The sequence below is a fragment of the Rhinopithecus roxellana genome, chromosome 3 (assembly GCF_007565055.1).
Source record: "Rhinopithecus roxellana isolate Shanxi Qingling chromosome 3, ASM756505v1, whole genome shotgun sequence".
Lineage (NCBI taxonomy): Eukaryota > Metazoa > Chordata > Mammalia > Primates > Cercopithecidae > Rhinopithecus > Rhinopithecus roxellana.
The window spans coordinates 77022153-77044579 of record NC_044551.1 but is presented as its reverse complement, the minus strand read 5'-3'; the positions used below and the strand labels follow the sequence as shown (position 1 = coordinate 77044579).

Here is a 22427-nt window from a genome sequence, read left to right as displayed (position 1 = left end):
TAATCAAGAAATAAAAATAAAAAAGGGCAATCAGCAGCCCTTGGGGCTGCTCTGTCTATGAAGTAGCTATTCTTATATTGCTTTACTTTCTTAATAAACTTGCTTTAACTTTACAGACTTGCCATGAATTCTTATGTGAGATCCAAGAACCCTCTCTTGGGGTCTAGATGGGGTCCCTTTCCAGTAATACATGCTCATATAACACTCAACTAACAAATTTGAGTTCAGTTTCATTTAACTCTTATTTTCGTTTAAATAATTTAACGAATTAGTGCCTGAATTATACAACCAGGACTTGAAAATTATCCAGTAAAACAAAACAAAACAAATGAAGAAACAAAAAACTCCAACAGTTACTTTTTTTTGGACTTGATAAATTTTAGAAAGCAGTGAAAAATGATCATGTGGTATCTGTCTAGAATGTGGACTATGCAATTCAACTCAATATAGCAATCATGAAATTCATTTAAATTTAGAGGCACTGCCTAAGACAAACATTTATTCCATACAATTTGTTTTCTTTCTGTTACACTGGTATAATAGAAATTCAAGAATGAGAGCCACAAAGTTTTTTTACCGACACTTTGAATAAGAATATAAGTTGATAGAGATAATTAACTGAGACTTTATCACAATAAACTTGAAGAAAGTTATATTTAACTTTCTTTACAATGAAAATGTGATTGAAATGGCTTTTTGTTGTTGTTATTGTTCAAGAGGAATATTTCCATAATAAAGCCTCTCAAATCACTTGTTTGATTGATGATTGGTTCTACTTGGGCAAAAAATCTGAAGAAAGGCAATCTGTGGGAGTTAGTTTACGAAGAAGTATACAGTGTTCTTGACCATCTGTTTCTCTTTCAGTACATTCACATAATATTGTTTTGTATGATGACTCAAATTTCATGTATAAACTGCTAGAATGTATGTAATACATATAGAGTGCAGAAGGCAAGAGAAGAATCTAGGGTATATACAGGTTCATAAAGAATGTATAGAGTACTAGAATATAAACTGCATTAAAATATTGGGGAAAGATTAAGTTTAAAATATTAAGAAACCTCACATTGAATCTCTAGTGGGGTTACTTAACTAAAAGAAAACTGAGATATCTCAGCTGCTATCTTAATTCATTCTTTGGAAGAAGGCTACAAATCCATAAAATTTATGGGAACTCTTTAAGGGATATCCAGAGGATCCTACATTTTGAACAGACATAAAAAAAAAAAAGCCTTTTTATTTTTGGTCTAACAATTGTGTATCAAAGCAAACTCAGGAACTAAGGAACTCTGTTATATATCTAAGGAATTTTAAATTACAGCACCTAAAAAGGAAAAAAAAAGGGGGGAGGGGGGCAAGGTAAGTCATCCCATTCATTTCTTTAACCAAATAAGAAAGTACGCCTAATGGGTTCCTCCAATGGCTGCCTACACAAAAGACTTAGTAAATAAGATCTTTAGGCCAGGCACAATGGCTCATGCCTGCAATCACATCACTTTGGAAGGTCAAGGTGGGAGGGTCCTGGAGGCCAAAGGTGTGAGGCCAGCCTGGGCAACATAGAAAGACCCTGTCTTTACAAAACAAAAACATAGCCAGCGGTAGTGGCATACCCCTGAAGTCTTAGTTATTAGAGAGGTAGAGGTGGGAGGATAACTTGGGCCCAGAAAATTGGGGTTATGGTGAGTTATTACCATGCCACTGCACTCCAGCCTGGGTGACAGTATGAGACTCTGTCTCTAAGAAAAGTAATAAAAATAAGAGATTTTACCAGATTATTAGAACCAGTGATTATTCACTGTCAGAGAAACATATAGATTCCTAGAGTGGGATATAAGTAGAAGTATAATAAATACAGTTGTTTTGATTGGGTTCAAATCATATTATTTAATTTATTTTGCAATTCCAAATATTACTAAAATAGACATGAGATTTCATATTTATTTATTTATTTATTTATTTATTTATTTATTTATTTTGGAGGCAAGGGTTAAAGAAACTTTGAGGATGGTCTATGATTCTACTGAATTATATTTTATATATTAACATCAAGCTTTCTATATCAGTGATGTTGAAATTAAGTAATGAGCACAGAAATAAGAAGCGCATTAGTGTCTGTCTTTGATAGTTCACATTTTTGTTATCAAATTCTGTCTGTAACATATAAAGTTTTCAAATTTGCAAGTATTCAATAATTCAGATTTATTCCAGACCAACTGCCAATCAGATTGTTCTCATAGACTTTAAAGAAAGCGAAGGATACTCAGTATGATTGCTCTTTCTACTGCAAGAATTATCAGGTCAGAAACAAGCTCTGAAAGTACAGGACCATGACTGAACTCTGGACATTAAGTGGCATTTTAGGTCTCGCCATTGGCTATTGTAAGGAAAATATATATTATTTATGAATAGGATATCAATGCATAAATAAATTTACCTTTTCTAGCCATATAATTAAGGTCTGTCTTAGGTAGATATTTTTGTCATTATTTACCTAACCTGTAGCTTGTAGAGAGATTATTCACCTAATTTGTAGCCTGTAGAGAGCTTAACCTAACACTGAATTGCCAGTAATGCTTAATTTGACTTGCTTATATTAGGGTCAAAAAATATAATTATAATTTATATAATTACATAAAATAAAATTCAGCAGAGCAAACACATCCTTGTCAAGGGCATAGCTCATTTCTTTCTCTTTTAACATTTCACCAGCACTTACTGTATTCCCAGAATTCCAGTTCTTTTGAAGAATATTCTTACTGGATAGAAACACAGGTAACCTGATGAACTTTTGGTTGGTTTGGAGCAACTTAATTTTTTTTTTTTTTTTTATGATGTAGTTCTATAGAATAAAGAAATTGGAACTATGTAGCAATGCTAAGTAATGATCTTCCAGTTTTTTTTTGCCACACACCCTGGCCAATTCCCCTATTCGTTGTTTCTTGTCTATATTTAAGAGCTGACTACATACGCCAATGTGGGAAAACATTGCTTCTTTTCAAACAGAAGTTCTACTTAAGTTTCAATTTCCACTTGATTCATCAAAACAAAGCTGGTTCAGAAAGGGGAAAAATTACAAATTGCTTACATCTGTTCGATGTAAAACATTATTCATAATCTGCCAGTGATGATGGCTAAGCCATCTGGGGAATATGATAGGTACTTGGGGCCAAAAAAAAATCACAGTCCAATGAAGAAGTGACAATGTGAAGGTCTGAAGGTTATCCTGTAATCCAGTTACGGCTTTCGGGTATTTTGGGATATGCAAGTTCTAAATTTACACGTAAATAAACTAGAAACTCTTATATACTTAACATTTTCACATAACAAGTTTGAATATACTTGTTAAAGTAATGAATTATTAAAATCAAGAGTTTCTGAAAAAACAAGTGAAACAAATTGTTACAGGGTATCATTAGGTAATATATCATTTAATTATAATAAATAAAGTAAATATCCACATGAGTATCCTATTCAGAATAGTTATATAACATGTATAGTTAGATGTTGTATATTATATTTATAAAAACAATTATATATAATGCATTAATACATCAAATCATATCTGTAAATGTATATAACACACATGTAAATATATATATTCAGTCTGCTATTCAGATATATATATATGTACACACACACACATCTCATAGGAAGGAAATTTCCTCCCCAAGTTTTTATTACCACCTATTTGGGCACAACTGTGGGGTGATATATGTTAATTCCTCATTAGAAAAACACTTATAAAGTAACTAATTATATTTACTGGGCTTCTCCTGACACTAATGGTACAAGTTAGAAGTTTTGAAGTGATATTATAAATGTGTTGCTAGCACTATACATTTGACAGAATGCTGAAGAGAATTAAGTTCAATATCAATAAATAAATATAAAATAACTTAAATCTACATTGTAAAAACATCTCTTTTTCAGATGAGTCATTGAAGTAGCTTGGATAATCTATAACAATTTTGTCTTCATTGAGGAAAAAGAACAACAACTGGATATCTTAACTCTGTATGGCTTACAAATGTTCCCTGCCCCTCTCAGATATAAACTAAGAGAATATGGCTTCAGAAAATGCTCAGCAATCAGAGATGAGAAGAGGTACTGGGGTCACTTGCATACATCTGCATATTTACTATGGACCATCCTGCTGATAAAACTCACATTCAAATATGACTAGAGCTGCTGTGCATTTGTATTCATTCCACCATGGAAACAGTTTGAATGCTTTTCTCTGGAGACTTATGTATCTCAGTGACAGCTGCATTGCCACAATATGCTGAAGTGGCTCATCTTGACAGGTCATATCCTGGATTTCACATTCTGAATGGCAGCTGGGATGGCAGAGTGTTTTTTCACAGTAGGTGGGCCCTGTATTTAATCAGGCCCTCCCTGACTTCAGAGACAAGCAGCACGTGTGGCCACAGGCAACTCAAAGAAATCCAGGATTTACCTTTGTCCTTCTAGTTCCTCCCTAAAGAGCATTGACATTCACAGCAACGATCTGCAGCTCTACAAGAACAGGGCAAAGTGCATTTTAAGATCATGGATTTCCTATGTTTTATTGTAGGACTTTGCCCTGATGCCATGTGCAACATCAGTACTGTAAACTGTTGATAAACACTGGTTAAGTAATTCAAATTTTGAACTGAAATCTATCTCTGTATCCATTTATCTATGCAGATACAGAATGTATGTACTGAAGTAAAAATAAAACACTCTAATTTAAAGTTCTGGGACATCTCACTAATCAGAGCAAACCTGTGATTGCAACTACAAAACATGAGTCCACTACCATTCACTGGAAAAGTAAATTTCCTGTCCTGGGAGAGCCTGGGGTTCTGGGGGAGTTTTCACTTCTTGGGTTCATTACACACTGGGGCCCACATAAACCAACCACCATGTAAAACCCTAATTAGCTGATGAGCAATAAATTGATATGTGCTGAAATGAGGAACATTTCTGTCAGCCTTTCAGAGTTCCTCTTTTGTGCCAGTCAAGAGCTTTCCAAAACATTCACTCACAGCAGCCTGAGAAAGCAACTTTCTGGTATTCCTTAGGGTCAATGTGCTTTTTGCAGGCTCCAAGCTCCACTTTTCCTTCTCTGAGACCTCAAAAAGCAATACCTCTTTGCAAATCCCTGGAAGTGGCTCATTATGGATCAAAAGCTTTTCCGTTAGATGGAAACATAGGTTGGATTTAAGATTTCTAATCACATCTTTGCTAAAAGTCTCCTCTCAGGCCAAAAGTTGATTTTGCCCTAGATTCCTCACTCGTGGGATCCCATAGGGTCATCTCTAGGGCTACTTCCCTTGCCTAAACCTGCACTTTGCCTCTGGAAAATTTAGGTAGAAAGGTTTTAGAATTCTAGAAGAGGATCAGAAGATTGCGTGGGATGTGGAAGATCTTTAGTCTTGAACAAGCATTGGTTCAAGTCAAAAGAGGTAAACTACTATTCCTTAATTAAGCAAGGGAAGAGTTCCGTTTTCTTCAATGGCCCACATTCCTGGGAAATTTTCTTAGCAGGTCTGAGACTGAGAAGAATTTTCATTAGCTTAATTATTACAGCCAGGAAAAGAACAAAACCTTGTCAAATGACTCACTATGAAATAACTATGAATTCTGACACAGGCAATTACCTATAAACTATGAATATTCTGTGCATAGGAGCATCAGTGTGTATTCACGCTTGCTCTCACCTCACTGGCATGCTCTGCTCTCTTGGGCTAATTGCCAAGAGAATCCCAGTGAACAGCACCCCGTGAGCCCCTACAGAACTGTGTGAGCCATGTAGTCTTCCCCAGCACTGTCTCTCCCTTCAAAATAATTATCTATTGGTTTGATCACTAAAGATTCTTTGTCTTTTGGTATCTCATGGCTTAGAAATTTAAACTCAACCTTTTTTCAAATACAAGCACCTATATATTTTTTGATCTGTTTTTTCCCGTCACTCCTCCCAACTATTACCTAAATGCTTTGATAAATCTTTTCATTTACTTGAACTTTTTTCCTTTGTCTGAATTCTATTTTAGAGTAATGAAGTAAAGGTTGAAAAAATAGGATATTGACAGTGATATATCTATAATGAGGAAAGGAAAGTCATAAGTTAAAGAGAAAGTAGACATAATAAATTACTTGTTGTGTATAATCTCTGAAATCCTAGAACATGTTCAGATCCTTTAGAATTACTACAACATTTCTACCTAGCAACATACTCTTCTGTAAGGAAAAACGATCTTTCCAAAGCACAATTAAACAACATAAAGAGATAAGAAGTCTTTAATTATTATTTATGTTTCATTTTTAGAGTAGAGTCATGTTATTTTTGCAATCTTTGGTCACAAATGTGCCACACTGAAGATAAAATACTTATGTGGCTGACTCTAAGACTTTAGGAATCACTTATAAAACTGTTGAAGATCTGTTACAAGGGACAAGTAAGTGAAAGGGAATATTTACAAGACATTCTGTGCAATAATTATAGGTGCAGACTCTGGAACCAGACTGATGAGTTTCAAAGCCCAGTGCTACCACTTACTATGTGAGCTTGTATAAGTTATTTGACTTCATTGTGCTTTATTTCATAGTCAATAAAATGGGAATAATATTTACCTTATAGAGTTGTTATGGAGACCAAATAAAGTAAAATTTGTAAAGTGCTTTAAGTAATGCCTAGCACATAATTAGTACTGTAGTATTTATTGTTGAATAAAATACCCAATAGTTTCCTATTTGGATTTCAAATTTTTAAAGCCCAATCCATTTCTAAGTTAGAAACTGCCATATGCAGCAAATATCCGTATACATCAAACATTTTATTCTTCTGAATTCAAAATACCTCTATAAACCCTTGACAGACTTATTTTATGTCTTATAATATTTCTGCGTGGTAATAAATTGTAATAACTTTATGAGTTCAGGCAAGCAGTCAAGGACACATCAAGAATGGTATGGCAATTGATTATTGCATAACTTAAAGATATTCTTTCGAATGGTTGCATTATATTTGTCTATGTGTGTGTATGTATGTGTGTGCATAAATGTACAAATACACAAGAAACGTGTGCAAGTACAACTCAACTTAATTTTTAAAGGATACAAGCAAATAATTTCTATAGGAGATTCAGTAATCATATCTATTTATGTAACTGTACTTGCATATGACTTCAGATATAAATATTATGTTTTATTATGTTTACTTAGAATTGGTAAAGCACAGTATAACCAATGCATTCTTAAAATTAGACCTATAGCTTCTCAAAATAAATCCTATTACACCTAATATAGGACTTATAATAAATATCCAGTGACAACTCTCTTCAAAAGTATTAATTGAAATTGAAATAACTGGTTTGCAAGAGGTAATTAGTTACATTATGTAATTATATTTATCTATCTAAATTAACTTTTGGAATTATTTCTTTTTTCATTATTGCTTCTGTTCTCCATTGACCACTTAATTTTGAGGAACTACTGTTCTCCAGGTACTTGACTTGTGAACAAGCCCAGACAAGAAAAAACATAGTCCTTACCCTGGGATGACTGAGAGTCTCTATTCCATAACTAAGGCCCAGGGACCCGTTTACCGGACCACAAAAGGACTGTATAAAATGCCTTGCAGGTGCCACAGCAAGACAATCTCCAAAATGTAACTATAAAAAATACTAAAATTATACCTTGAGACATAAAACATTTATCAGTTCTAAAACTTCTCATCTGGATTCTTAACAAGATTTTTAAAAATTCTTTTGGAGGCACAGTTCTTTTCATCTTAAAAAAAGACTTATAAAACCTACTTCTGATGATTCAATGATCAAATAAATGTTCAATAAATGGAATTATTATTACAACCATTGTTTTTCTTTCATGCAGAGACACAACTCTTCTTCAGCATACTTTCTCATCTCCATCCTGTTTCATGATATTAATTTTTCTTTCGTTCTTCACTGTCTCTGCTCCACTGAAATGTTGTCCATCAGGCCCAATGCATAGAGCTAAAATACCCCTATATGAGTTGGTCTGATTATCTCTGAGGGTCAAGGGGCTCAAAACAAAAATATTTTTAAAAAATTTTTCCTTATCTAACTCTTGAACTAACTTTTCTACAGTTGGTTTGCGTTATGGGGAGAGGGGCTGGAAAGGTGACACAGGAATTGAGAAATGATGGGAATCTACATATTGTATGCAAGTCAAAAATACTTGAGTATACTCCCAGTCTCTAGAACCATAACTTTATTTAAAATATTGGTTCTAGGAAATATTTAGAAGGAAGGAAGTTACCTATGAATTCCAAAGAGAATCTAGTTTAGTTTAAATGCTATTTTTAATCTTTCTCTACATAGATACTAAATATCAGTAACAAAAAGTTCGTATTTGGATGGATTAAGTGTGCTCCACTCATTGACACTTAAAGCAGGAGCTTTGATACAAATCAGTTCACGCTTAAGGTTTTATTTAATTATTTATATTTATTTTAGTTAAATTCATATGGGTTAGTTTTTCTTTTGGAGGTTCTATTGGGGCACCACAGTGCTTGCAATTATAACTAAGTTGTGATACTGTATATCTGGGACATATGCCTGAGGGAAGCCTTCTCAATTTCTAAAAAAAAAATTGAAGATATTTTTATATCACAGATGTTTTTTTTATTGAAGATATTTCAGTATCACAGATGTTTCATTTTCAAACTTGCTTTGGACCACAGAAACTGCAATGATAAGAAGAGAAATTTGCTATGCCCATAAATGAAATGAAGGAGATTGTCCTTATTTTCAAAGTATGACTCTCCCTTTTTGAGTTAATGTAGGTTACTGCACTAAAATGTATTGCAGCATTCTAAAAACATAATCTTAATACAACCCTAGCTAACTTCCACATATATCTCTTTCTTTATCTTCTTGTTTTCATTAGTCTGCCTTAGATCATCATTAGTTTGCACAAAGTGTAACAAATTAACCTCTAAAATGTTCTTATAAGCTCCTGTTACATCATTCGAGACCATCTAGAAACTTACACCAACCCAACTCTTCAGGACATTTTCTCATTGTTCTTACTCGGCTCTAACTTATCTACTCTATTGCTTTTGCTTCTCTTCCCCTCTATGTGTCAAGTTTCATCTACCTTACTACTCTACCACCTTCCATTGAGAAAATCCAATCCACTCTTACAGGCCCTAAATGCCTCCTTTTAATGAAGTATCTCATGATTGACCCCGAGAAAAGTAATTCTTTCCTTTACAGCATGTTGTTGTGTTCATTCATTCATTCATTCTGTCTTTAGTCAGGTAATAGATATTGTGCTATAAATTCAAAGGTGAATCAGGCAAACTCTGTACCCTCATATCACATGTACGTTGCATTTGGCATAAGTTTTATAAATTCTTATTGGTTAACATGTTATTTTGCAGGAAACATTGTGAACTCTTTGAGGGCAGAGATTAAACTAACTGATTGTTACATGCCTGGTGACTAGCACAGAGTCTTGCATGTAGAGGAAGACAATAAATCTTCGTTAAAGTGAAGTAAATTCCTAACCTTCTTGCTGAGTTCAAATTCATGATTGATGACACACAGGGTTTTTGTATTATTTCAACGATTGTAAGTTGGTCTCTAAAATTATTTTACTCAATTGATTCGGCTGTAAAATGAATACCTAGCATAATAAATCAAAATGTTTGTGCATTTTTATTGTACAAGGCAGTATGGAATTGAGAGGAAGCAGGAAACGTACAGATGATGGAACCAAGCTACTTGGATCCCAGCCTTGAATTTTACTGGTTATGTTAACTTGGGCAAGTTACTTAACTAATTCATTCCTCAGTTTTCTTAAGGGGAAAATAGGAGTAATAACAAACCTATGTCAAAAGGGCTGTTTACACAGTGTGAAAATCACTTGTAATAATGATTAGCACATAGTGTTACATGGGTGTTAACTAATATTACACAACAAAAAGTCATCTTGTTTTGCACATGTACTTTTCTCTGCCTGAAACATATTTTCCTATTCTTGGCATTAGCTAGAATATCAATTTCATCAGCAGGTCTTTTTCTTTTAATCAGTCCCCTAACTCAGTTTTGCTAGAAGGGATTCTCCAAGAGCATCCACTCCTCACTCATCTTGCACTTATCATACTGTACTATAATTTCCTAGTAATGATTTAATTATCCAAGTGAGGTAAGAACTGTATCTACTTAATCCAAATGTGTACCCCAGATATGGCAAAATGCCTGGCACTTAGAATATGTTCAATAAATATTTGTTGAATAAGTAAATGAAAGAATTAAAGGATATTGAAGAGATTGGGTTATCATCTTAATCAAATGAGTGCTAATATAATAATCGAAAGACATTATTTCTATAAAATTCCATCTAAAAATAGATGCACTTATATATACACACATATAATGTATATGGATATGTACTACTGAGGACCATTTTAAATAGAATTAGACAGGTAGAAGAATAAAAGAATAATAAAACAGAACGCTTTAGTGACAAAAGGAATTGTAGGGCATAGAGAGCAGAATGCTTAGAAATTAGAAATTAGCATTTAGTAAAACTTTAAATATTAAATACGGTGATCTCATAACTATTTAACTCACATTAAAAAGAAATGTTTTCAGCTATGATAATGCCTATAATTTGGTATTGAATGGGGACATTAAAATATAATTGCTAAAATGTATTATTATGGTATTTATTTTATGTTGACAGTTTTGAGTTTCTAAAGCTTTAATATTGTTTATTATTTTTTCTCTTAAGTTGCCACTACTGATCAAATTGATTCAGTGAAATAATTTGGATCTATGTCCCTAGGAAATATCATGTTGAGATGTCATCCTCAATATTGGATGTGGGGCCTTGTGAGCAGTGATTGGATCATGTGGGTCGATCTTTTATGGCTTGATGCTGTCCTCGCAATGGTGAGTGGCTTCTCACAAGATATGATTGTTTAAAAGCTTGTACCATCTCCCAGCTCTTTTCTCTTGCTCCTGCTCTCTCCATGTGAGAGCCTGCCCCACTTTGCCTTTTGTCATGATTGTAAGCTTGCTGATGCCTCCCCAGAAGCCAAGCAGATGCTGGTGCTGTGATTCTTATACAGCCTGTAGAACCATGAACCAATTAAATCCCTTTTGTTTTTAAATTACCCAGCCTTAGCCGGGGTCTGTAGCTCAAGCCTGTAATCCCAGCACTTTGGGAGGCCGAGGCGGGCGGATCACGAGGTCAGGACATCCAGACCATGCTGGCTAACACGGTGAAACCCCGTCTCTACTAAAAAATACAAAAAACTAGCCGGGCGAGGTGGTGGGTGCCTGTAGTCCCAGCTACTCGGGAGGCTGAGGCAGGAGAATGGCGTAAACCCGGGAGGTGGAGCTTGCAGTGAGCTGAGATCCGGCCACTGCACTCCAGCCTGGGCGACAGAGCGAGACTCCGTCTCAAAATAAATAAATAAATAAATAAATAAATAAATAAATAAATAAATAAATAACCCAGCCTCAGTTATCTTTTTATGGCAACATAAGAATGGCCTTCTTGGATTACTGTTTTTTTGAAATATAAAACATGTGTGAAATGAAAAACAAACAAGGAACTAGGGCTGAGATGTCTTCCAGCTTATATTCTTGTTATTATAGATGTAGCATTTTTATATCCCAGAAAATATGTTAATTTGTTGTTTCTCTGTTTGTAAACAAAATTTTCAATCACAAATGCTAAAGCTACCCACGAGTTTAGATCTATTAGTAAATGGCACATGATTAGCTATACAGTGACACTTCTCCGTTGAATTATCATATGGAGGGTTAATCAATTTTTCATGGAATTGTGAGACATTCTGACAGCCAGGAATGATTCTCTACTTATTTTGAAAGAGGTTGTCATTTTTTTCTAACACAAACAAATTAAAGTTATACTCACATGAAAGTAGGTAAATGAGTAGGAAAATGCATGAGAAAAACCATTAAATTTTTAAAAACCTTTTTTTTCAGCCCAAGTAAATGTGGCTACTTGAAATTTGAAAATATGCAATGCTATTAAAGAAAAACATTGAAAAGTTAACTTCTTACAGTATTGCTATTACTGATGGTTAAAATAAGGTTCTCCACTAATTCATATTCATTCATACCAAATTTTTCATCCAAGATTGTACTTGTCACTCCTGTGAAAAGCTTAAGATGAAGTTTAAAATATAAAAACATCATTATAGGTGCTGTGGTTGCCAATTATTGTTTCAGAAATAGCATAGTGAAGTCAAAAGATATTTACCAATAATTAATATACAGCTATTTCAACTGCCAAGTTTGGAATGGACCCATTCCCACTTTGGAGGATACATTGGACATATTCATTCATCATTAATATTCACCAGAATAGAAAGATAACCATCAGTTGGCTTCATTCTAAATTGAGAGAGATATAGATGTAAAAAGGAAGATAAACGCAGATATTTTGAGTAGAGTATTTTCTGAAATCAAGGTAAGGCATAATAAGATGTGATCACTAGGTCTCCTATTTTTCTAACCAAAATTCATTTATGTATTTCAAGACACTTTATTAGAACAACTGTGATTAATTTAAATAAACCTGCAGAAAGGGAAGAGTTGTCTGGAAAGAGAGAAATACCTTGAGAGAGAAATGAGCTTTGCTTAATTACCCAAAGGAGAATTTGCTGAATCTATTTTTCAGTGATGTATTAATTAGAGATAAGCCTTGTTTAGCACTTATAATGTGCCAGGCACTGTTCTAAGCGCTTTGCATATAACTCAAATGATTTCTCAGTAGCCCTGAGTAGACACTGTTAATAATCTTATTTTACAGATGAGGAATGATAATAACTAACTGGCACAAAGTCATGGAGCTCGTAAAATGTGGAACTGGGAATTACAAAGTAATCTGGCTCCAGAGTCTGTGCCCCTAAAGACCATGTTGAGCTGGATCTCTAGTATTACCATTAATTTGGCCATGCCATTTTTACATGGATTAAATTAATTTCAAATATTAAAATTAAATTGTTAAAAACATAAGATGTGATAGAGGGTTGAATGCTGCATTCATTTTTTTTTTTTTTTTTTTTGCATTGTTCTGAGATTTGTCATTAGGTATGGTAGACTACTAATGGATAAAAATACATAGAAAAGAAGAAACCTAAAATTGAATGTAGAAAGGAAGGTTCACATGTTTTCTCAGCTAAATATATGGTACTCCTTACTAAGTATAACCTAGAAATAATTAACTTTCACTTTTCTACAGCAAATGTTAAATCCCACGTTGACTTCTCCAACTTGGTAAATTAAAGTTATCATTTCAAAACTTCCAGGTGGACAAATATTTTTTAAATAAAACAAAATTTAAACAATAAACTTGAATTATTCATAATTTTTAAATTCTAAAAGCATTATTTTATCATTTCCAGATTCAATTTTTTACTTAGGTTTGGTAGAAAACACTGACTGAAACTTGGAAAAAAATAAAATCCATCAGAGAAAATTGTTACTGTTTCGTACTGAAGTTAAAATATAATACTTTGGAGACTTACTTTCCAATTTTCAGGTTAAAATACTCCCACGTCACTTATCACTATTGACTTTACTCATAGGAACTCTAAAGGAAGTCTAGGGAATTTTCTCATTAGTGCTAAAACACACATACACACAAACACACACACACACACACACACACAGACCGTAATACCTAAGATACCATTCTGATCATTAGCTCTACTTTCCACTTGCAAAACCTGAGTCATCAATAAGTGTCACAAGTGCTTTAGGGAGCCAGTATTGAACTGGTTTCCGAGACAGAGAGAGAGAGAGAGCGAGGGAGAGAGAGAGAGAGAGAGAGAGAGAGAGAGAGAGAGAGAGAGAGAGAGAGAGAGAATAGATAGTAGATAGATGGGTAGATAGCTAAATAGTAGAGAGATCTAGAATTGATTGTCTACTGCAGCTTTATTTTCCATACCCATACTCTCTCATTAAATTTGTGAAAGAACATGGAAGAAAATAATAGGACATTTTAAATCTCAGTCTCATGTCATCATTTCCGCTCCAAATTCTTTCTCAAGAATAATTCTAGAATACTTGAGTACAGACTATTTTACTTTTCTCTTATGCCCTTTTCTATTTTTATACACTGTTCACTTCAAATACAAAGTCCTCTCTCCAAATCGTTGGGCAAAAGGATGATTTCCTTTACATTATAGGTGAGGAACTATAAACAGCAGAGGACAGATTTCAACAACTGTTCCAAGTGAATTTCCCAACACACACACACTCACACACGCACACACACTTATCCATTTTGCCAGTCTTTTCATAGACAATAAGTAAAGTCATTGGGGTGTATAAGTTCTGTGAGCAGCAGAAATCTTTTACTAGTATTTAATACTATTTGAATATTTTTCAGCAAATTTTATCTTTCTTTGCTTTAAGTCAAATGTTACATTTATCTGTCATTTTATGGATTTTTTTTTTTTTTTCATCCAGACAGGACAGTTAATGGAAACAAATGGTGCAGATTCTCTATCTGTAACATTTAATAGTTCTGTAGCACTGGGCAAGTCTCCTACCAGCAAAAAGGGTGAAATATTTTAGATGCAGTGGTTGCAATAGAATAACATTCAACCATAAGAATGAATTTAAGAGGTTTTAAATGAAACATCTGCCGTTTTATTTTGCTCATTTAGTAGCACAAAATCATAGTCTTTTGAGAAAACCATTATGCTCAATATTAAATTGAGAAAGCTAGAAATTAAGATAACCTATATATTCTTAGGTACTGTTGCAAAATATTTGGTTGTAATTCTCTTTAGTGGTGAGATTCCTTTTTTATGGAATGAGGGAGACATTATATTTCAATTCTTAATTTAAAAGGTCTATAAGTCAATCACTGAGAGGGTACAGTAAAACATCATAGGTGAAAGGAGTTTTTCCCCCTAAAAAGTTGAGCATACTTTACACCCAAATACCTTATTTCTATTTAAAAATTAATCATAATCTGTATTAATAGTTTAATAAAATCCTGCATTACAGTTCTGGAATTAGGAATAGAATTGAATGCATAATAACCTGAATATACATACTAACTGAAATATGTATACACATACAAATATACACATACATATATATACACACACATACTCAAATGTGCATATATATATACGTGTATATGTAATATTTGTCATATTTTAATCATGTATTATCAAGAATTAAATCTTATTTCTGTTTCTTGCATAAAACTTATATCACAAATTCTAAAGGAAATGATATAATTTTACTTCCTCAGATAAGCAGCAATCACTTTACTAATATCATCTCATTTTCAGGCTAAGTAGTTAAGAAATCAATTTTTCCAATTATGTAAGTAAACATATTTCTTACCTGTGAGAATCAATGTCATAACTACCAAGTTTCCAGAATAAAATGAAAACATTTAAATAATGTCAAAATGCTTTTAAGCATATATAATAGAGAAATTAGAATATATATACTGTGCTATGTCATTACTATTGGATTTTTTTTACGTTTTAGACAAAGAATGAAAATTAAGAAAAATAATAATAGATTTAGAGTAAATATCCATTTCTGACACACACCATAAAATCTGAATGCTATTCAAAAGCATTTAGCCAATCCAAACTCAATAGCAGGATGAAGAACTTAAATACTTTTTCTTTGTCCAAAACATTTAGAGACTCCACTTTAGGGACTATTATATAAAGTATCCATTACACATGTTGATATTTGATTAGTATAATAAACCAGAAGCGATGAAGTCTATAAAAGCTATTGATTTTGTGTTTACAGATATCACTGTTGCCAGTGCAATTGCATTGGCCAATCTAAACTATGATGACAGTTAAAATTTAAGTAAAATATTCTAATACATGAGATAGACATTTCTGATAGAGTTGCCAATGTGATAGAAATGATTTCATTTAATAAGCCTGAATGTTAATAGCTGTAGTTTTCTTCACTCAATTTACACAAGAATCTCCTTGAATCATATGTCCATTATGGAGTGTTGGAGCTGGCCCTTATTGATTCACAGAGCCACAGTGAATTTTTTTTTTTTTTTTTTTGGAATTTTGTGAGCTGTTTGTCATCTTCTCATTAGTCTGAAATTGGACATGGTGGGAGTATTTACATTATGAAAATCAGCAAATGCTATAAATCCAGTTTGTTTTCCCAGAGAGTTAGTTGTTAACCATTTACTAACACACACTGCCTGAAAGGAATCTCTACTGGTGAGATGTTGCCTCCTTTTTTGCAACTATTTCAGATTTGGTTTCTTAAACTTGTGCCAAAAGATGTATATTTGAGACCAACCTATTGTACATGTCATCTTAGTAAGTCACTTAATCTGTCCAAGAATGTCTTAATGTCATTATTTTTAAATGAGATATTCATTGGAAAATATGCAGTCTTCTCCACTTCTAAGAGTGTCTGAATCAATTATCATATATGTTTATACTTCATTCTACCCTCAAAAGGCAGAATAATGAAGCAAATGGTTAGAGAGCTGATTAAAGCCAGAAACTAGGATGAGTGAATCAGGCTTGTTATCAGGATGAACGAGACAAAGCGGTACATGGGACTGTGAAGGACAGGATATCAGTGACTAGAGTATAGAAGACAGCACAATTTAGCTCTGCCTCACCATAATCATGAAGAAATAGACATCTAGGACAGACAGATATTCTGATTTTTAAAAGAATCACCAGATATTGAAATGTATTTTGAAAAATCTCATGATAATTAGATGTTGACAGTTAATTTCATTTTTAAATATTTGTGTTATTAAGCAGGTCAGTAGGCCAAGTCAAATTGTGAGTCATGAGTCTGCTACCACTCTTCTACAACCAGAAAAAGGAACAGAAATTACACTATGGTGTTTCTGTAAGATAAATGAAAGAAATCAGAGATTTTAATGAAGGCCAATGTTACATTACTTAGATTGCTAACAAATACACATCAAATAACATAACCAAAATACATCTTGGCCAGAAGTAACATGTAAATTATATATTTTTTTCATTCCAGTCAAAACATTAGGAACTGATTAAATTTGGAGCACTAGAGGAAAAAAAAAAACCTATTAAATTAAAAATCAAATTGAAAGTCACTGTATTACAAGTATTTACTTATTTATCTATAAGAATATAATTACTTTAATCTGAATTTATAATGAAAATGTTTCTGTGAATTCCAGAGACTCACTGTAAGTCATCAACACTGTAGATACTTAGAAGCTATTCTCTGGCAGTTTCTTCTGCTATAACTTCATGAATATTTGCTTTGAATAGACTAGTAAATATGTACAAGAGAAAATAAAATTGTTACTGGGTAATTTCAGCAAATCATAAAATGGTGGCCTTCAGTTTCCAACACTATGACACCCACATTATAAACTTCCTAGCAAAATTATTTAAGCCATAGTGACAAAACTTGCACTAAAAACAGAACATTACATTTTTTTTCTTTTTTGTAGAGATGAGAGATTGTTATGATGAAAAGTCTGATTTCAAACTTCTGGCCTCAAGCAATCCTCCTACCTTAGCCTCCCAAAGAGATGAAATTACAGGCATGAGCCACCACACTCGCCTTTTAAAAAATGTTTCTATAAACTTTCGCCAACTTACAATATGTAAAAAATTATATTTAGTTATGAAATGAATTTCACTTGTTTTCTGGGTAACTACATATTGCAATATTTCATATCTTGTTTCAAATTTCATTTAAACTAAAATATTTCAAATGTACATAGTTTGAGCCTTATAAATAATATGGCACACCATCAATCAATTTGCCAGAAAAGATCTTGATTTTGCTCTGCAGATGTCAGCTGAAAGCCTGAGCAGATAAATGAACTTAAATTTAATGAAATGCTTCAAAGCTCAGCTATAGAATTTATGCTCTCTTTGTTAAATTGAAAAAAACAACCATTGAAATTCTATTTTAGAATTATTTGAAAACTTGGGTCCGAAGTTTGAGCTTTGAATTCTTAGCTACAAAGGCAGTTAATTTAGTTGTTTCCTCTTCTTGTCTATGAAAAATAATCTTCTCTTCATCTCTGGCCAGGAAACACAAGACAGAACTGCTCAAGATCTGTGATAGCTTATATAAATAGAAAGCACTCACTTTCTGAATATTATTTTGGCAATACATACAAGGGTCTCTAAATCAATAGGTGTTATTATATTGAAAAAACATACATCAAAAAGAAATGATAAAATGGCACAAATATTGCCATTCTATTATAAAGATAAACTGTCTATAGTGAGATTGGTCGAAAGAGAGCTGCTCCTGGAATTAGCAACTCTAACTGTGCCACTAAGTGAGTGCCTATTTTTGAGCAAATGAGACTCTGAGCTGCAACAGTCTCCTTTATAAAATAAGGAATTTAACTGGATTATGTCAAAAATTCATGAAAATATTTTCCATATGTAAGCATTAGCTACGTATAATATATGCATATATTTAAATAAAAATACATACTTTTAATATTTTCAATTCATACAGAGTATTTTTTAAACTATTCCTGATCCCAAACTTTTATATTATGTCATATCTTCTTTGGTCTTATGAGTGAGACACAGCAACATTGTCGAATACCTGAAAGGAGAATTTTCAAATGTGTTTAGATTTTTCCAAGTTATTATAAATTTCCTTTCACCCTTTCCTTTTAACATTTTAGAGTATTTTCTACTTATTTTAAGGAAGATTATAGTGCTAATTTAAAGAAATCCAGAGCAGAGAATATATACAGTTGTTTGATTAAATATTTGTGTGTGTCTGTGTGTGTGTATATATATATATATATATGCGTGTATATACATACATATGCACATGGCTATTTTAGAGTTTTCTTTAGGGTACAAGTTGGGGAATTCTCAAGGAGACTATGAAACTAGTTTTCAACGTGTTGTTCTAATGGACTAAAAAACAAGCTATGAAAATGTTCCCTAATATCATCATCAGCTTGGTTAGAAAATCCCCAATCATACCTAAATATTAAAAGGGTCAGAACATTGAGCGAGTTGCAAAATTCCCCCAAGCAGTTCATTTCGTCATGACTCACAATGCTTGAATAAAGAAAAGTCATTTCTTAACACACAAGTTACTGTAGAGGAAGGTGAATGCCTATACTATCTCCTGACTAACTTGGGCAGCATAACATTTTTGGAGCTTTTTGCCTTCCATAGAGTCTTTTCCAGTCAGCCTACATTCTCTTTCATAACATTCTTGTCTCTAGGTTACTTAAGAATGTAAGAAAAAAAAAGTCCCCAAAGTTTTCTTATTACATGTATTCCAAACAATAAAAACGAATGAAAATAGTTTGTTTAAAAAAAAAAATTGTTTCTGTGTGTTTTATTCTCTCGTAAGTATCCCTTTCCCTGGCCCCCACCTAATCCACTTGCAATCACAGTATGCCTCCTCATTATCACACTCAGTGTCACAGTAAGACATCCAAAAGCTTATTTCCTGTGCATACCAAGTTAAATGAGAAAGCCAAAATAAGGGAAATGCAAAACCTACTGTACATCATGACAAAGAAAGAAGAGAGGTTCACAAATCTATTTGGAAAGTATTTTTGTTGTCATGTTGGTAATTTCTAAACAGGTTACTGATTTCAATAGTTGCGTAGCTGTTTACTCTTATTACCTTCCATGCCCTTCTAGAATAAAGTTGAGTATGTAAAATTATGGTTGGGAACCTGATGCTTTGTGTAAACTGGAATTTTTGTAAATTGGGATCAATACAAATTTTTATTCAAACCATAGGTATTGGAGTCATTATGTTTATTTCTTTCAAAAGAGGTCAGTTATGCAGTATATAGCTGAGGCAGGAGGATAGGGTCTGGAGGCAGGGAACATAAGGTCAATTCACATTCCAATTGACTCCTTAGAACTAAATCAAATGGAAACACTTTAGCTATGACAAGAAATATCATCTTCATTTACACAGGGCATACAACAAGTAACCAATGGAAACCTCTAGAGGATATTTAAACAATAGAAAATTTGGTAACCCAGTTATTGAGCGCCTACGCTTGGGCCAGGTCTCATCCTGTGGAGTGCACTTTAATTTTCAATAATTTTCTGCTTTTGTTGCTTCATTCATTCCTTGCTTTGTTTGTGTGTTTTGTCCAATTATTTGTTCAAGACATCAAAATCCTAGACACCCTCCACTGATGACACAGTTCTGACACAATTTGTGGATAGACATTATTGTAAACTCTTAGTCTATACTTTTAGCTGATCTTTAATACTGTTTGGAATCTCTTCTGTGAATCTCTAATCAGTGACTTTTACATGTCCCATCCAAGCATTTGCCAAATCCCTTGATCTAGCATTCCAAAACTACTTTGTCACTTCCCTGTGTAACCTTGTTGGCTACCAAGCTGGTTTTGTTGCTTGAGGAAGCCCCTGCTTTGTTTTCTTTTTTGCAGCTTCAGACCTAGCCCAGTACAGCACAGCAGTCTATATGTGTTTACAGAAGGAATTTAGTGATATAGCGGGAACACTTCTATTCATATTTTCAAAATGTCGTGGAATTGTGTGATTTCAAATATTTTACTGCTTCAATCGACTATTTTAATGAAAAATATCTGTATTTCACTTTTATTCCGTCTGATATGAATTTGTAACTTGTACATTTCTAAAATATTTGTATTTATATATTCTGTTATTTCTCATAAAATAATTAGCTTATTAATTTTGAAACTGACAGCAATTCTGGTGTATGCATCTGTTCCACAGAAAACAGAAAGAGAAGAAATAATTGTGAGCTAAGCAAACAACAAAATTTTAGCAGTATTGATTCTTCCTGGTAGTGACGTTTATTAATGGAGACTTGCTGATGGATTATTTGATTATAGCACAGATGGATTCCACAAAGTTTCAAGTTCCTCAAAAAAAAAAAAAAAGTTGACTATTAAGCAAAAACAAAGATGAAAATTTTGATACAGTGTCCACATCCCCCCTCAACACCATCCCCAGTTTTTATTATTTTCAGTTATGGACTATTAACATTTATAATGACTGTACAATTCTTTCAAGCAGTATTGAGAAACATATAGTTTGGTGTAAGATTAGCTTGCCATATTGTAGATTTTACATATGCCTATAAAAATTTTTTGCAAAAAGTTCACTGAATTCTATTGAGAGGAATAAGGTCATCATTTGAATAAAATGCAGAATCAGAACTTTAACTGCAAGTAATGATTTTACTTTAAGATTCACCACTGAAAAGAAAATAAAGTTTATATCAGATCAAATTATCAAATATATTAAGTGTAAAGTAGAATCCGTGCCATGCTAGACTATGTTATGATACATCCAGTCACATGATTCTTTTAGCACTTAATTTCATCCAAGTTTGTAACTGGTGCAAATATTGTTGAGTATCTAAAACAAGGAAGCTTTAATGCTGAACTCAGTTGCTTGATGCTATAGCTTAATGAACATTGATAAAGTTTGCTGAAATTTGTATAAAGGCCAAGGAAGCTCCTATTATAAAGGCCAATAATTTTTAAGGGAAATCCATTTAAGCTATTTATCTAATATTCCTCATTACTTTATTATATCATCACTTTATTATTTTGTTTATTTTTTAAAGAAATACAGTTTTCCACTGATTTTACTATCTCTAGAGTAACATCAAAGGCAATATTTTGTTTAGGAGTGTACTTTAAATGACAAATTAGAGAATGGGATGGGCAATATAGACCATACTTTCATTATGAAAATAATTTGATGTTGACAATCAAACTTTATACTGTCTGAAACAAAATCAGTTTATTCTTAGTTAGAAAAAAGATAGCAACTGCCAGCACAATCTCCCTCTGCAACATATTCTATTCAACTGTCAACATGGTCACTGGAAGATGGTTTGGAAGCTAAAAGTGGAAGGAAGTAAGAACTGAGTGTTTATAATTGAGTTCTTAAGATGCTAGCATTCGACTTGTATTCTCACCAGGAAAACTTAACCAGAGGATATAGCTAAACAATATCATTGCTGAATAAATGAAGTCTGGTGTTGAAAACTCATGTAAAAATAAAAAAAGCAGCAAGCATTTACACAATGCAGAGCAATGATTTGTCACCTACAATTTTTTGTTACCAAGCTTAACTATGATGCCTAACCATGTTCCACCGGAATGAAGATGCAGTGTGTGCGTTATCATGAGGAATGGAAGTCAGCCATACTGCTGCTCCAACATATTTTCCACTTCTTGCTCTGCAAATTCCCAAAGTGTGTTCATAGGGCCCTTATAAATCCCTTCTTTTAATCTCAAGAACTTATTTGCCCCTAAGAATGAATTAGCTATCGGTTATTTACACCTTACTTGGTATTTAAGCATTTTATTATCTCTCTCCAATATTTGAAGTGTAGGTGGTGCTCATTGAGATGTAAAGCTTTTCAAGT

At 33.1% G+C, this 22427-nt stretch overlaps 1 protein-coding gene across 1 annotated transcript in view; it reads right to left on the bottom strand.

Annotated features, from left to right (window-relative positions):
• The window catches only part of ST8SIA4 (ST8 alpha-N-acetyl-neuraminide alpha-2,8-sialyltransferase 4), a 100907-nt gene that overhangs the window by 13477 nt on the left and 65003 nt on the right, over positions 1–22427 (bottom strand).